This window comes from Eumetopias jubatus, unplaced genomic scaffold (genome assembly GCF_037043125.1).
Source record: "Eumetopias jubatus isolate StellerSeaLion01/CBP00866 unplaced genomic scaffold, mEumJub1_p1.0 scaffold_12, whole genome shotgun sequence".
Classification (NCBI taxonomy): Eukaryota; Metazoa; Chordata; class Mammalia; order Carnivora; family Otariidae; genus Eumetopias; species Eumetopias jubatus.
Window position 1 is genome coordinate 106,924,291 of NW_028274818.1, and position 13,539 is coordinate 106,937,829.

The following is a 13,539-nucleotide window of genomic DNA, read 5'->3' on the forward strand; positions in this document are numbered from 1 at the left end:
CATGTTTGGGTTTCATTCTCTCTCTCCGCCTGTCCAGAAGTCCAGCAGTTGTTGGTTACCTCCATGGTAACTGAGAAATGTGGTAACAGTGCTCTGAGGTTGCTGCTCCAGGAGGACACCAGGCACACTGCGGCCCAGGGAAGGAGGCCTCCTGGTCAGGAAGCTGACTCTCACTCAGTCCCCTTAGCCCACCTCCCTAGGTCCTCAGCTCCCTGTAATCCACAGTCCCCAGCAGCAGGTGGGCAGCCCTCGTTCCCAGCTCTGTTTCACCCTGTGAACCGGCCTCAGGTCCTCTTCTCACCAGAAGCCTTTACATTGTCCTTTCCCCCCAGAGCTGAGCCCCCAGCACCTCCTGCTCCCTTCCAAACCTAGAGCCCACGAGGCCTTTTCTCTCACCACTCACATTGCTTCTGCTCATTTTTGATCCAAAGAGATACTCACTTTGCTTTTGGATCCTGGCCCTGTCTTTTTAATTATCTATTAACAACTTTTATCTTTCATTGCCATGTGATCGAAACAAGGAGTACGTTGGATGCAACCTTGATGTGCTATCTCACCCAGATTGATATCACTTTTATTACTTCCGTTTAACTTTGTTCTCTTTGCCCTCCCTAGTTGTCCACTCTGTGTCCATTCTGCCCTTCCTTTGCTCTAAGAAAATCTCTGTATCGCTGGGGGTGCCAGTGTGCCCCAGTGACATTTCCCAGCCTCCTCTGTGAATAGAAATGGCCAATAGAATGTAAGGAAAAGATAATTACATGGGGCTTCCAGGAAAGTTCTTTAAAAGGGCCTGATTCAGTTGGGAGGTCTATCTTTTTGCCCTTTGATCTTTCTTTTCTTGTACCTGGAATGCAGATGTGATGGGCAGAGCTCAGCTGCCATCTTGAGACAAGTCACTTCAAGGATGGAAGCCACATGCTGAGAATGGCTGAGCAGAGAAGCAACAAGAACCTGGGTTCCCCAAGAGCATGACCAAGGTGGGCTGGTCACTGGAGACGTAACCAAGGTCCTGCCCCAGGAATTATCCAGTTAGGATGACCAACATCTGCTGCTGTCAGAAGCAATTTCTCAATAGACCCTCTGTATTTGCATCCTTCCTTGAAGATTCAAAGTCCCAGGTAGAAGCATGTGATTGGCTGGGCTTGGGTCAGGGGCACATTTCCCAGCTGCTAGGAGGTTAAGAATACCTGGCCTCTTTGGCATCTATAGGGGGACATAGGCACTGCCTCCCACTAAGACCCACACAGAGGATTCCTCCCTGGAGAGTGAGAAACCGTGGGTAACATCAACTGTACCCCTGTAGTAACAGATACATAGGGAGATCTCCAGCTGGAAATCCCTCCTCTTGATGAGGTAAGCTGCGGCTCGTTTCTATTCACTCCCAGTGTGGATGTGGAAGAGAACACAGGGACAGTCTCGGGGCGTGGACGGCATCCTGCCTTTCCAGGCTTTTCTTAATTCTCCGTTATCCAGGCTCTCTCTCTCTCCCCAAATCCGGGGGAAGCTCCTTTCTTTGATCCTGGTTCGAGGCTTTCTGGGCTTTAGCTCCACCTCATGTTGGCACTTCTTCCAGCACCCATCCCAGACCTAGCCCTTTACAACATCCGATGCACATAGGCCCGGCTGTAGTGTTCCTTCAAGGACCTCCTTTCCAAATGATCAGCCCACTCTTAAGAGGGTCTGGGCCAGGTGCAAGTCAATTGAGAACAGTCCTAGGACCAGCCGTACCTTCCTGAATCACTATGCCGAGATGCTGATTCTCATGTCCTGTCACCCTGTAGGATTTCTTTCCAGGCAGAGATGGCAACATGCAGGACAGGTGACAAAAATGTGAACTTGCTTAATTTCCACTTGTCATTCATGGAGCTGGTGGCTGAGCATTGGACGGCCTGCAAAAAACCCAATGTTTTTGCTAGCACAATACTCAAAGCATCAGGAAGATGCACCCTCCTTTCCTCCGCCTGCCAAAACTTACACAAGTGCATCTAACTGGAAGGGCCTGATTTGAGTCCAGAACCCTAGCAGCAGGGAAGGCTGGGAAGTGCAGGAGTTAGCATTCCAGCGGGCACACCTGGAAGGACATGAGAATGGGTACACATGCCCGCTCACCAGAGGACCCGAGGGAACCCCCCAGGAAGCCACTTGTTGACACCAGGATTTGGGAGGTGTCAGCGCCTGGTCCCGATGTTGTCCTGTGTCAGCCAGGCACAGCTCCCAGACGCAGCTACCTGCCAAAGGCCAACAGACACTGTGATTTCCACGCACAGAAGGGGGCAACCAGATGGCTCTGGTCTGTTTTTGTGAATCATCTCAGGAGACTATGGACGTGCGTCATTCCAGTATCTTCTGGAAGTGTCATCAGAGCATTAAGGAACCTTAAATGAAAGGGGTCAGAACACATCTGTCCTTGTCCCATTGGACGTTATCGACCGCTTCACCTAGAGGCCGTTCCTAATGCTCTGGATCCCCCCCCCCCCCCGTAGAATCCCATGCAGATTCTTTTTCTTTTTCTTTTTTATTGAGATGAAATATACGTGGCATAAAACTAACCATTTTCAAGAGTACGGTTGAGTGGTATGTGGCACATTTACAGTGTTGTATTATCACCACCCCTGTCAAGTTCCCAAACATTTCCATCACTCCATTAAGTAGTCACTCCTGATTCTCCTTCCCCCGAGCCCCAGCCATGTCTGAAGCTAGTGAGCCCCATGCTAGTAGACTCTTTAGTTAAGACAATAATTTTCCATTTTTGGCTTCAGCTCATTTGAGCTGGATTTCTGTACTTGCACTGGAAAGAGTCCTAAATGGCAAAGCAGCCCTCAGGTTCCAGCATAAACATCTGTTTGTCAGACAGGTCTTCTGCTCCCCTAATTTAATTTAAATTGCTCTGTTCCACCGTCTACTGGCAATGCGCGGTTCTCGCCTTCATAATTCTTAGCACAAATTGCAGTATTACATGTGTTACTGGTTTAATGGCTGTCTCCTCCATGGGCCAGTACGATCCACCAAGGTAGGGACAGTTTGTTTTGTTCTCTTCCTCTGACTAGCACAGTGCTATAAAAACAATCTGTGCAAAAAACACGCTCGGGGTGGGGGGGGATGGAGGGGAACAGGTGACGTCTAGAGCTAAAGACATCAGGTCTGGAGTGGTCCCTAGCTAGTGACAACTCGCTATTGAGTTGGGGAGCCTCTCTGCCCACCTGAAACTTCCAAAGCCCCATACCTCCTCAGCCCCAAAGAAACAAACCCAGACTACCTTTATAGAAACTCCTGAGAAGAGACAAGACAAAAAGATGACAGGGACATTAAAATACCATTGATACAAATGTTTTTTATCTGCTTGAACAATTAATACACACATATTACACAAATCCAAACATATTAGAAGGCGTTTTAGTTTAGAGTGAAAATAAAAGGTTGAGTCTTTTTCTCATACCTACTCCCTAGTCGCACCCACTTGCCATTCCCTTCCTGAAAGGCACCTACTGCCTATTAATCTCTTGTGTCCCAGAGCAGCAATATGCATATTCGAATACATATGTATTCCTACCTTTCTTTTTAAACAAATGCTGGAATACTAGACACAATGTTTTTATCCTTGTAACCTTATAACCTGAAGTTAGTTTCATATTAGCACAATGGGATCTACATCCATTTTAATGCTACATAGTTGCATTGTATGAATGTTGTTATTTATTCACTCAGTTCCCCTTGAATGAACACTTCAGACACTCCCTGTCTTTTGCTACTACAACCAATGCTGGAAGGCGTACATGTCCTTTGCACTCGCCTGTTAATATGATCAGTACGATAAATTCCTAGAATGGAATTGCTGTGTCAAAGGGTACATTGATTTTGAGTTTTGCCGAAGTGATTATGACATTGTATTCTCTCATCAACAACATGGGCCCCTGTTTCCCCAACAGGCTTGCCAGCAGTATGTGTTATCAAACCTCTAGGTCTCTGGCAACCTGACGGGTAAAACAGAAAGCCATTGTCTTAACTAAAAATTTTAAAATAACCCGCACAGAGAATATACTATAATGAACAACCATGAACTTTTCATCCATATCCAGACTTGATTTTTTTATATTGCCTCAGAATTTTAATTTTGTTAGAAATACATGTTACAGGTGCAGCAAAACTCATATATGTATCCCTGTCTAATTTCATTCTCTTCCTTTCCCCTGTGGAAGTGATTGTCATTAATTTGCTGTTTATTGCTCCCGTGCATTAGTTCTACTGCATATTATGTCTAGAAAACAATATTTGTGAATGTTTTCAAACTGTATATATTAGTCGTCAAATTCTGTACATACATAACTGTGTTTAAATTGTATATATCACTGTACGTAATATACATTTATAACACTATGAGTAACATATGCTAATTACATATTGCAGTCATATATAGTTATTTCAACTGCGTATATTATTCATCAAATTCATATATTTCAATTGATACAGAAAGAACATTAGATAAAATTCAACTAGAGCCAGAAGGGAACTGTCTTAACCTTGTAAGGGTTATAATAGCAAAGATTGATGCAAACATGATACTTAATGGAAAAATATCAGGTAGGTTTCTTTTAAAATTAGAAACAGATGTGTCCACCATCCTCTTACCATTTAACATAATACTGGAGTTTCCAAGGGAGGGGGTATAAGAATTACAATGGAATAAATTAAAATGTCATGGTTCTCAGATAACATGACCATCTCCCTAGAAAAACATAAGAATCCATTGCTAACAGATTAGAACTTATACAAGTGTTCATACAAGATCAACCTACAAATACCAACAGTGTTTCTCTACTGGCAATTTGAATAAATGGTTGTATCATGCTTTTGGAGGGGATGACTTAATATTATAAAGATGTCAGTTGTCCCCCAAACTAATCCATAAATAATGCAATTTCAATAAAAATTTCAGTTGAGCTCTTGGAGGACCTTGATAAATTTCTGTGGGAGAAGAAGAGTAAAGAGGAGTTTACTCACCCTACCAATGATAAGAAAGCAAAAATTGTTTAGTAGATGATATTAGGGAAACTGGGTAATAATACTGGATCCCTACTTCACATCATATAAAGAAGTAGATGCCAGATACATTGAAGACCTAACCACAAAGATAAAACCACAATATTGGTAGAAGAAAATGTAGATGATATCTTTGTGACCTCGGGGTAGGAAAGGACTCAAAAAAATTCCAATATCATAGCCATGAGGGAAATAATTGATGAGGTTGATTACTTCATAATTTATAACTTTTGCACTATGAAGGACTCCAGAGATAAATAAATAGATATCAGAGGGGGAAAATATTTGCAGTATCTAAAATTCACAAGGGACTATCATCCAAAATACTTAAGGAACTCCTATAAATAAAAGATAACAGTTTAATGGGGAAAGTGGGGATTTTTAACTTTATCCTGCCCAGAACCTATCTTGTAAATTGGTGTATGAACATATTTCCTAAGTCTGGAAAATTCTTAGCACTCTGTAATATTGCCTTTCCATCATTTTCTCTACTTTCCTCTGAATTCCTATTTGACTACTGGACTGCCTCAACAGACCAGAATTAGCTCAAAGGAGATCAGAGACCCAAATGTAAAACCATGAAGCTTTTGAGAAAACATAGGAGAAATTTTACAAATGTTTGATTAGGCAAAGAATTTTTTTAAATACAACAAGATCCATAAAAGAAAAAAATTAAATTGGACTTTCTTAAAATCAAGAACTTCAAAAAACATTGTAAAGACAATGAAAAGGCTGAAAGAAAATATTTACAAATCACACACCTCATAAAGGGGTTGTATCCAGAAATATATTTTTAAAAAATCTAAAAGTTTGATACTAAAACAACAAAGAACACCAACTTTTTTTTTTAAATGGGGAAAAGATTTGGACACAATCTTTGGACAAGAATTAGGCACATGAAAAGGAGCTCGGCACCATCAATCTTAGGGAAAAGCAAATTAAAGCCATAATAGGATGCTACTACACACCTATTTAAAATTACTATAAATAACTAAACAAACTGACCATACCAAGTGTTGGCAAGCATGGAAGCTACTTAAACTCTCATTCATTGATAGTGGTAATGGAAAATGGGCAGCCAGTTTGGTAGTTTCTTAAAATGTTAAATATATCCCTACCATATGACTCAGCTCTTCAACACCTAGGTATTTACCTAAGAGAAATGAACTGGAATCTGCCCAACTGTCCAGTAACAGGTGAATGGGTAAACAAATAATGGTTTGTTCATACAATGGACTACTTGGCATTGACAAGGAATACAGTATGAATACACGCAACAACATTGGTGAGTCTCAAAGTAGTTATGTTGGCTTACAGAAGTCATTCAAAAGGAATATAATCTCGCTTTATGTAAAAGTCTAAGATTCTAGAAAATGCAAATGTATCTACAGTGACAGAAAGCATATCAGTGATTGCCTGGGAGTTACTGGGGGGGCAGGGAGAAGTGGGAGAGGGGGATTACTTTTGGGGGTATAATATGTTCATTATCTTGATTGTGGTGATGGCGTTATGGGTATATACATGCACCAAAACTTAGCAAATTGTAAATTTCATACATATTCAATTCATTGAATCACTTATTGCCCCCAATAAAACTGCATCTTTGTTACCTCAACACAAGGGCTACCTCCCAGCTTTGTCCTGAGAATCAGATGAGTGGAAACCATTGAAACAGCTCCTGGGTCATTACTGGTAAATTCTCAGAAAGCATTGTTTCTTGCAGTTGTTACAAACACAATGGCTCAGAAAGAGGGTTTTAAGAAAGCTATTTAATTCCAACTAAGCAGGAAATGTTACCTTCTACGTGGGTAGGAAAATAGTACAGGAATCAAATGCCTTGAAATTAAAGGCAAAATTTCTTACTTAGTTTTCCTGAAATCCTTTAACTTTCTAAAAAAAGAAAATTTTATCTTAAAAAAAAAACGCAAATAGTAAAAAAAAAAAAAAAACCAACTGATAGCCGAACCAATTCTAATTTCAGATGCTGAATACTGCTGCTTGCATGATAACTTCCTAAATTCCCTAAAATTCTTATTTTGCGACGGTTTAAATCTTTGGAGAATCCTGCGACATTTCCCCCAGGAAAACATCTATGTGGGAGAGAAAGAACCAAGCGTCTTTCTGGTGCAGAGGATATTACTGTTTCCCATTAATAACTGAGAACTTACATTTCCTGCGACGAGCTCCTTAAACCAATTTCTGCAACCCCACAGAAAACGTCTGCAGGCTAAGATGGTTTTGGCAAAAGGAGCTTGGCAGGATGGATGACGTTCTCTAATTGGTTGAAATGGCTCACCAATGTGCCCTCTGCTCCTTCGGGGATTGGCTGGGGCAGGCTCTCTTCCGGGCTGCTCCCTCAGGATTGGCTAAGGCTGGCTTCCTGCTCTCTCGGGATTGGCTGAAACACATTGCGTGCTGCTCCGGGATTGGTTGAATCAGTGAAGTTCTTCCCGCCTTCTCCCACCTGTCTCTTATTTTCCATCCTCCTTGTCCTCGCTAGTCGATCCCTGGGAGGGGGATGCTTTTCTTCTGGTTTTGCATTGCTGCCCTTTCCAGGCTCCCCAAGACTCCCCCCGCCTTCCCCGGGAAGTAGGGTCGGCATCCCTCACAGTTACAGAACCTTTGCGCCGAGATGGGGCTAAATTCAATGAGTGTGGACAAGGAGCTTTATCAAGATGCTGTGGTTGCCAAGGGGAGGGGGGACCCTGAGAGCGATCCCGGTGGATTCCCTCATGGAATGACCAAAATCTTCTCTCCTCCTTAAAGATGAGCGAGGGCGAGGGATGCAAACGCAACCGTCCGGAACAGTTTCTGTTCTCCTGTTTTAGGTGGAAGAGGGGGGAAGAAAGAAGACATCAGGACAGATGGGCTGTTTCCTTGCCTGACTCAGTTGGCCCCTCCATTCTGGATGGCTGTCTTTCCTCTTGGCCCCTGAGATGGCTCTCCCGAAAGGTTTGCTGGCAGCATGACGATACAAATAGTTTTGTGAGTGGTGCTAATCTGGTCCTATGCTTAGGAGCGAAGTCTGAGAAAAATGGCCATGGTTCAGATCTTAACTCCAACATGGACTGGTTTTATGACCTCTGCAGGTGACTTAACCTCAAAAAGCCTCAGTTTTCCCACATATAGAAGACTGCATATAACCCTGCGTGGTAGGGTGGCTGTGAGTTACACGTGGGGAGAGCTTAGGACAGTGTCGTAGGCTTTGATGTGGTGACAAATGACTGGCCCCAGATTCGGCATAGCTCCACACAACAGGTCTTAATTTCCTATGCCTGTGATGTGTGTGGGTGGGTGGGGGAGTGGCTGCTCTACTCAGTCACTCAGCCTACTGGTCAAGGGGTTTTAGCTGTACCATCTGGCCTGACAGGTTGCTGCAGGAAGGATGGAGAGAGTGCGAAGTCCCGTGGGGTCTGTGTCAGTTCAGGCTGTTGTAACAAATTACTGTGGACTGGTTGGCTTAAACATCAAATATTTATTTCTTCCAGTTCTGGAGGTTGGGCCAGTATGGTTGGATTCTGGTGAGAGCCCTCTTTTGGGCTTAATCAACTGAGCCTCCCAGGGCCCCAAGTGTCTTTCTTTTACCTAGTGGTGTGAGGAGACTGCAGAGCCCAGATTCCCAGGAGTCTGGGGAATTTCTAGTGTGTTCTGCCATGCAACGCTGGAATTGCCAGATCATAGGCATGCGATCTCTTAATTATTCATTAATCATGCAGATTCAAAGCAATGCTAATAAAATATTAATAATTTCATAGTAAGCCAAAATTTAAAATAATACAAATTTATTAAATTGTAAATTTAAATTTACAGGAATTTAGAATGGTAAAGCTAACAATGCTTTGCCTGTGATTCAGGGTAGCGTCCCTCCAGTTGATATTCAGATGTTAATTCCATTCTTTAGATTCCTGTGATTGAACTCTGTCCATAATGTCAACACTGTTCTGTATTGTTTTGTTTGTGGGTTTATCTTTGTTCATTTTTAAAAAAGATTTTATTTATTTACATGAGAGAGAGAAAGATAGCGAGAGAGAGAGCCCAAGTGGGGGCAGGGAGAGGGAGAAGCAGGCTCCCCTCTGAGCAGAGGGCCCAATGTGGCTCGATCCCAGAACCCGGGGATCATGACCTGAGACCAAGGCAGACGCTTAACCGACTGAGCCACTCAGGTGCCCCCGTCTTTCTTCACCTTTAAAAACACATATTTGTTTATATTCTTTAGAGTACACATGCAAATTAAAAAAGAACCCCATCTTATTTTTTTTTAAGATTTTATTTATTTGACAGAGAGAGACATAGGGAGAGCAGGAACACAAGCAGGGGGAGTGGGAGAGGGAGAAGCAGGCTTCCCGCGGAGCAGGGAGCCCGATGTGGGGCTCGATCCCAGGACCCTGGGATCATGACCTGAGCCGAAGGCAGATGCTTAATGACTGAGCCACCCAGGCGCCCGAGAACCCCATCTTATATCTTTGAGAATATTTTGATTCAATACAGAGTAGCTTCCAGAAAGTTTGTATGAATTAGCCTCATACTAGACATGAGGGAAATGAATATTTTTCTCAATCTGTACCTACCCTGGATACTACTATTATTTTACTCTTTTCAAATTTTATTTTCCAAAAATATCTTTTTAAAAAGTGTTTTTTTTTATTTTAAGTTATCTCTACACCCAGTATGAGGCTCGAACTCCCCTCCCAAGATCGAGTCGCATCCTCCTCAGACTGAGCCAGACAAAAATATCTTAAACATTGCACGTCTGTTATTTGTCATGAGGGACTTTTTCATATATTTATCTTCCAGTTACATCTTGTCTTATTAATTCCCTTTTCATATCTTTTTTTTAAAAAAGATTTTATTTATTTATTTGACAGAGAGAGACAGCGAGAGAGGGAACACAAGCAGGGGGAGCGGGAGAGGGAGAAGCAGGCTTCCCGCTGAGCGGGGAGCCCGATGCGGTGCTCGATCCCAGGACCCTTAGCGCTTAACGAGGCTTAACGACTGAGCCACAAAGGCTCCCCTCCCTTTTCCATATCTTAAAGGAGTGACGATAGTAATGCTGGTCTTTTCAATGATTTGTAAGAGCTCTTAATAAATTAAGATTATAACGCCTTTGTTTCTTATGTATAGAGATCTTTTCCTAGATTGTCTTTAAGCTGTTCCAATTTTTAATCTGAAACTGAAATGTGTAACTTTCTAACACAAGACCAGTTAGTTTTCAGCTTAATGGTTTCTTATCGTGCTGTCCCGTGTTTCCTACCCATTGGTTGTATATTCTAAAATTCACTTATGCTTTAAGAATTTGCTTTTAGGGATGCCTGGGCGGGTCAGGCGGTTAAGCGTCTGCCTTCCCTCTGCCTTTGGCTCAGGTCATGATCCCAGAGTCCCTGGATGGTGTCCTGCATTAGGATCCCTGCTCAGCAAGGAGCCTGCTGCTCCCCCTGCTTGTGCTCTCTCTCTGACAAATAAATAAATAAAATCTTAAAAAAAAAAAAGAAAGAATTTGCTTTTAAATTTTAAAAATCTTGACTCCAGGTCAAACTTATTCTGATGTGTGAGCTCGGCATTTAACCTTAATTGTATTTGAGCGTGGTCACTGGTTGAGCTAACGATGTATGGCATACTTTTTTCTCCCACCAAACCCAAAGGCCCCTTCATTTGGTACAGAGTTACAGTGTCCTCAGTGCCCTGTGCCCTGGCCCCTCGTGATTCTTTTTTATTTTGTCTTTACGGTAAAACTGTCAGAAGGATGGGCGCCTAACCGTTCAGTATAGTCATCTCTAGGAGAAGGTGCGAGATGCTTTTTTTCTTTTCGTTTCTGTGCGTTTTGACTTAACTTCGATTTTTGTGTATTTTGTCTTAAATTTTTGTCATCCCTGCCTTTATTTCATTTTCATTCACATCTTTTAAAAATTGCTTGGCTGGGCAATTGAATGCAAGGGCTAATTTGGTTAAAACTTTTCCTCAGTGTTGCCGAATCTCTGCCTTGTTTGGCGGCTTTGAGGAAGCCCCTCACCACCTGGCAGGAGAGGCTGCGGAGCTGGGGTTGGGGAGACGTGGGGTACTCGGGTGATGTGGGAGCGTGGAGGGGTGGCAGTGGGGTGACGTGGGGGCGGGGTGGGAGTGGGGTGATGTAGGGGCGCGGTGGGGGTGGGAGTCAGGGTGAATTTGGGGAGGGCTAGGGTGGGCTGGGAGTGGGGTGATGCGGGGGTGGGTTGGGGTGATGTGGGGGCGAGGTGGGGTGGGAGTCGGGGTGAAATTGGGGAAGGGCAGAGTGGGGTGCTGTGGGGGCGGGGTGGGCGGGTCCGCGTAGGTCCCGCCCCGCACATGGGCGGAGCCTTCCGTGGGGGTCGTGGCGGGCGTCGCCAGGCCCGCGTCGGGCTCAGTGCGCAGGCGCGCGTCTTTCCGCCGCGGGGCGTTCTGGGGGTTTCGGGCCTATCTCGGCGCGGATGCGGTTGCGGAGGCGCGACCGCGGGCGGTGGGCCCGGGAGGTCAGGCCTGTGGTCTGCGCTGGCGGCCCGAGGCTGCAGCGCGGGGCGTGGGGAGGGGGCCGGTAGACCCCGGCCCGCTCAGGTCGCCTCCCCCCGGCGGGGGCCGTGTCCACCCAGAATGGGGGCGCCTCTGGATCCCCCGAATGAACCCGCAAGAAGGCCCGCGTTTTGGGGGGAGGCCGCGCTCGCCGCGGGGTCTCCATCCTCCTAGGTGCGGAAGGGGCCCGACCGCGTCCCGCAGCACTGAGCGCCGGCTGCCACCGGCCGGGGGGTCGCCGAGGTAGGACGGGGACCGGGTGCCGCGATCTGCCTGCCGTACATCCATCAGAGCCCGGCGCCGAGGCCCCACACCCGTGACCGAAATGTGTGTGCTCGGCTCGCCCGCGGCGCTGTGAATCCCGGGGCTCCTTAGCGTTTCCCTGGGTCCTTGCAAGATTGGGCGTGTGGGAGCCGCGGGGGCTTCCCCGCCGTGTGCCGCCCCACCGGGCGCGGGGGCCCCCCTGAATCTGCGCTGTCCAGGGCCTGAGAGCACTTTACCGCGGCCAGCCCGCCTTTGTCCTCGGCCCCCTGCTTTGCGTCCCCTGAGAGGGGTCGTGTGTTCCCGGGAGGGCGGATCTGGGGCTCCTGATGAAGGCTCCAGCTGGAGGGAGTTTGTCCTCTAGGCTCTCCTGGAACAAAGCAGCTCTACTCAAGAAGGGCCGGACTTCAGGAACGGGAAACTCACCGGGAGGAACCCTCTGCAGAGCTTCAGAAGAGGCAGAAGAAACGCAGAAAAAGAGCATATGGGGCCCCGAGTGATTTCACCACGTTCAGAAGCTGTGAGTCACTTGGCAGATGGGAGAAGGGAGCCTGGGGCCAAGTGGTGGCAGAGGACAGACTGTGAGAAATGTCACCTCTTTGGCTTTACAGCTGGGAAGTTCTTATTTTCAGCCCCACCCCAAAGGGCACTCTTCCCTCCCGTCATTCTCCACTGATTCTTTCCAGAAGGTGGGCAGCTTTCTAACCGCGACCAGTCACCAGGTCAGGTATCTGGAGATGTGTTCTTGTGTCTTCCTGATCTTACAAAGTGAAGAGTAGTAGTTCGGGGAGGGTTTGCCAGAGTTTTCTGTTTTTGTCTCATTTGGCAGAAGAGGGGAAAAGAACCTGGAGGAGGGAAATGACTTGTCTAGGATCAAGAAGAGGCGGGTAGACGCCAGAGTCCCGGACTTCTGGTGTGGTGCAGTCCACACAATAACATCAAAGTAAGTTTCCTCTTAAAAGATCCTTTTGAGAAACACCAGTCGAGTTAGAAGAAACAGTTTTTTTTGTGGGTTTTTTTTTTATATTTTATTTATTTATTTGACAGAGAGAGACACAGCAAGAGAGAGAACACAAGCAGGGGGAGTGGAGTGGGAGAGGGAGAAGCAGGCTCCCCGTGGAGCAATCCCAGGACCCTGGGATCACGACCTGAGCCAAAGGCAGACGCCCAACGACTGAGCCACTCGGGTGCCCCAGAAGAAACAGTTTCTTAAAAGACTTACGTTTAAGGTACCTACCCCTTTTTCCAAAGCTTTGAGGATTCTGGACTCAAGGGGTGAATTTTATTGTTAGTAAATCAGATACACAAAATAGCTTTTAGGTTTTGTTTTCCTATGCAACATCAGGTTTTTTGTTTTGTTTTTTTAATTATTTAGAAAGAGAGAGTGCACTGGTGAGCTGGTGAGTGAGTGGTGGGGGGAGGGGCAGAGAGAGAGGAAGAGAGAGAACCCCAAGCAGCCTCCATGCTCAGCATGGAGCCCCTGGAGGGGCTCTATCCCATGACCCTGAGATCATGACCCTAGCCAAACCCAGGAGTTGGTGCTTCAACCAGCTGAGCTACCCAGGCACCCTACAAGATCAGTTTTAATGAAGACATTGTAATTCATATTTTGACATGCCGGTATTTGCTTAATAGTTCTGTTTTAAGGGGCACCTGGGTGGCTCGGTTGGGCATCCGACTCTTGATTTCTGATCAGGTCATGATCTTGGGGTCATGGGATTG

General features: G+C 45.7%; 1 protein-coding gene across 2 annotated transcripts in view; it reads left to right on the plus strand.

Annotated features, from left to right (window-relative positions):
- Nucleotides 1–11,487: 11,487 nt before the first annotated feature.
- The window catches only part of LOC114197448 (uncharacterized), a 28,465-nt gene continuing 26,413 nt past the window's right edge, over nt 11,488–13,539 (plus strand). For both annotated transcript variants that reach the window (XM_088016735.1, XM_088016734.1), the window contains exons 1-4: nt 11,488–11,799; nt 12,182–12,337; nt 12,647–12,760; nt 12,865–13,046. The gene's annotated coding sequence lies outside the window, so the exon portion shown is untranslated. The remainder of the gene's footprint in view (nt 11,800–12,181; nt 12,338–12,646; nt 12,761–12,864; nt 13,047–13,539) is intronic.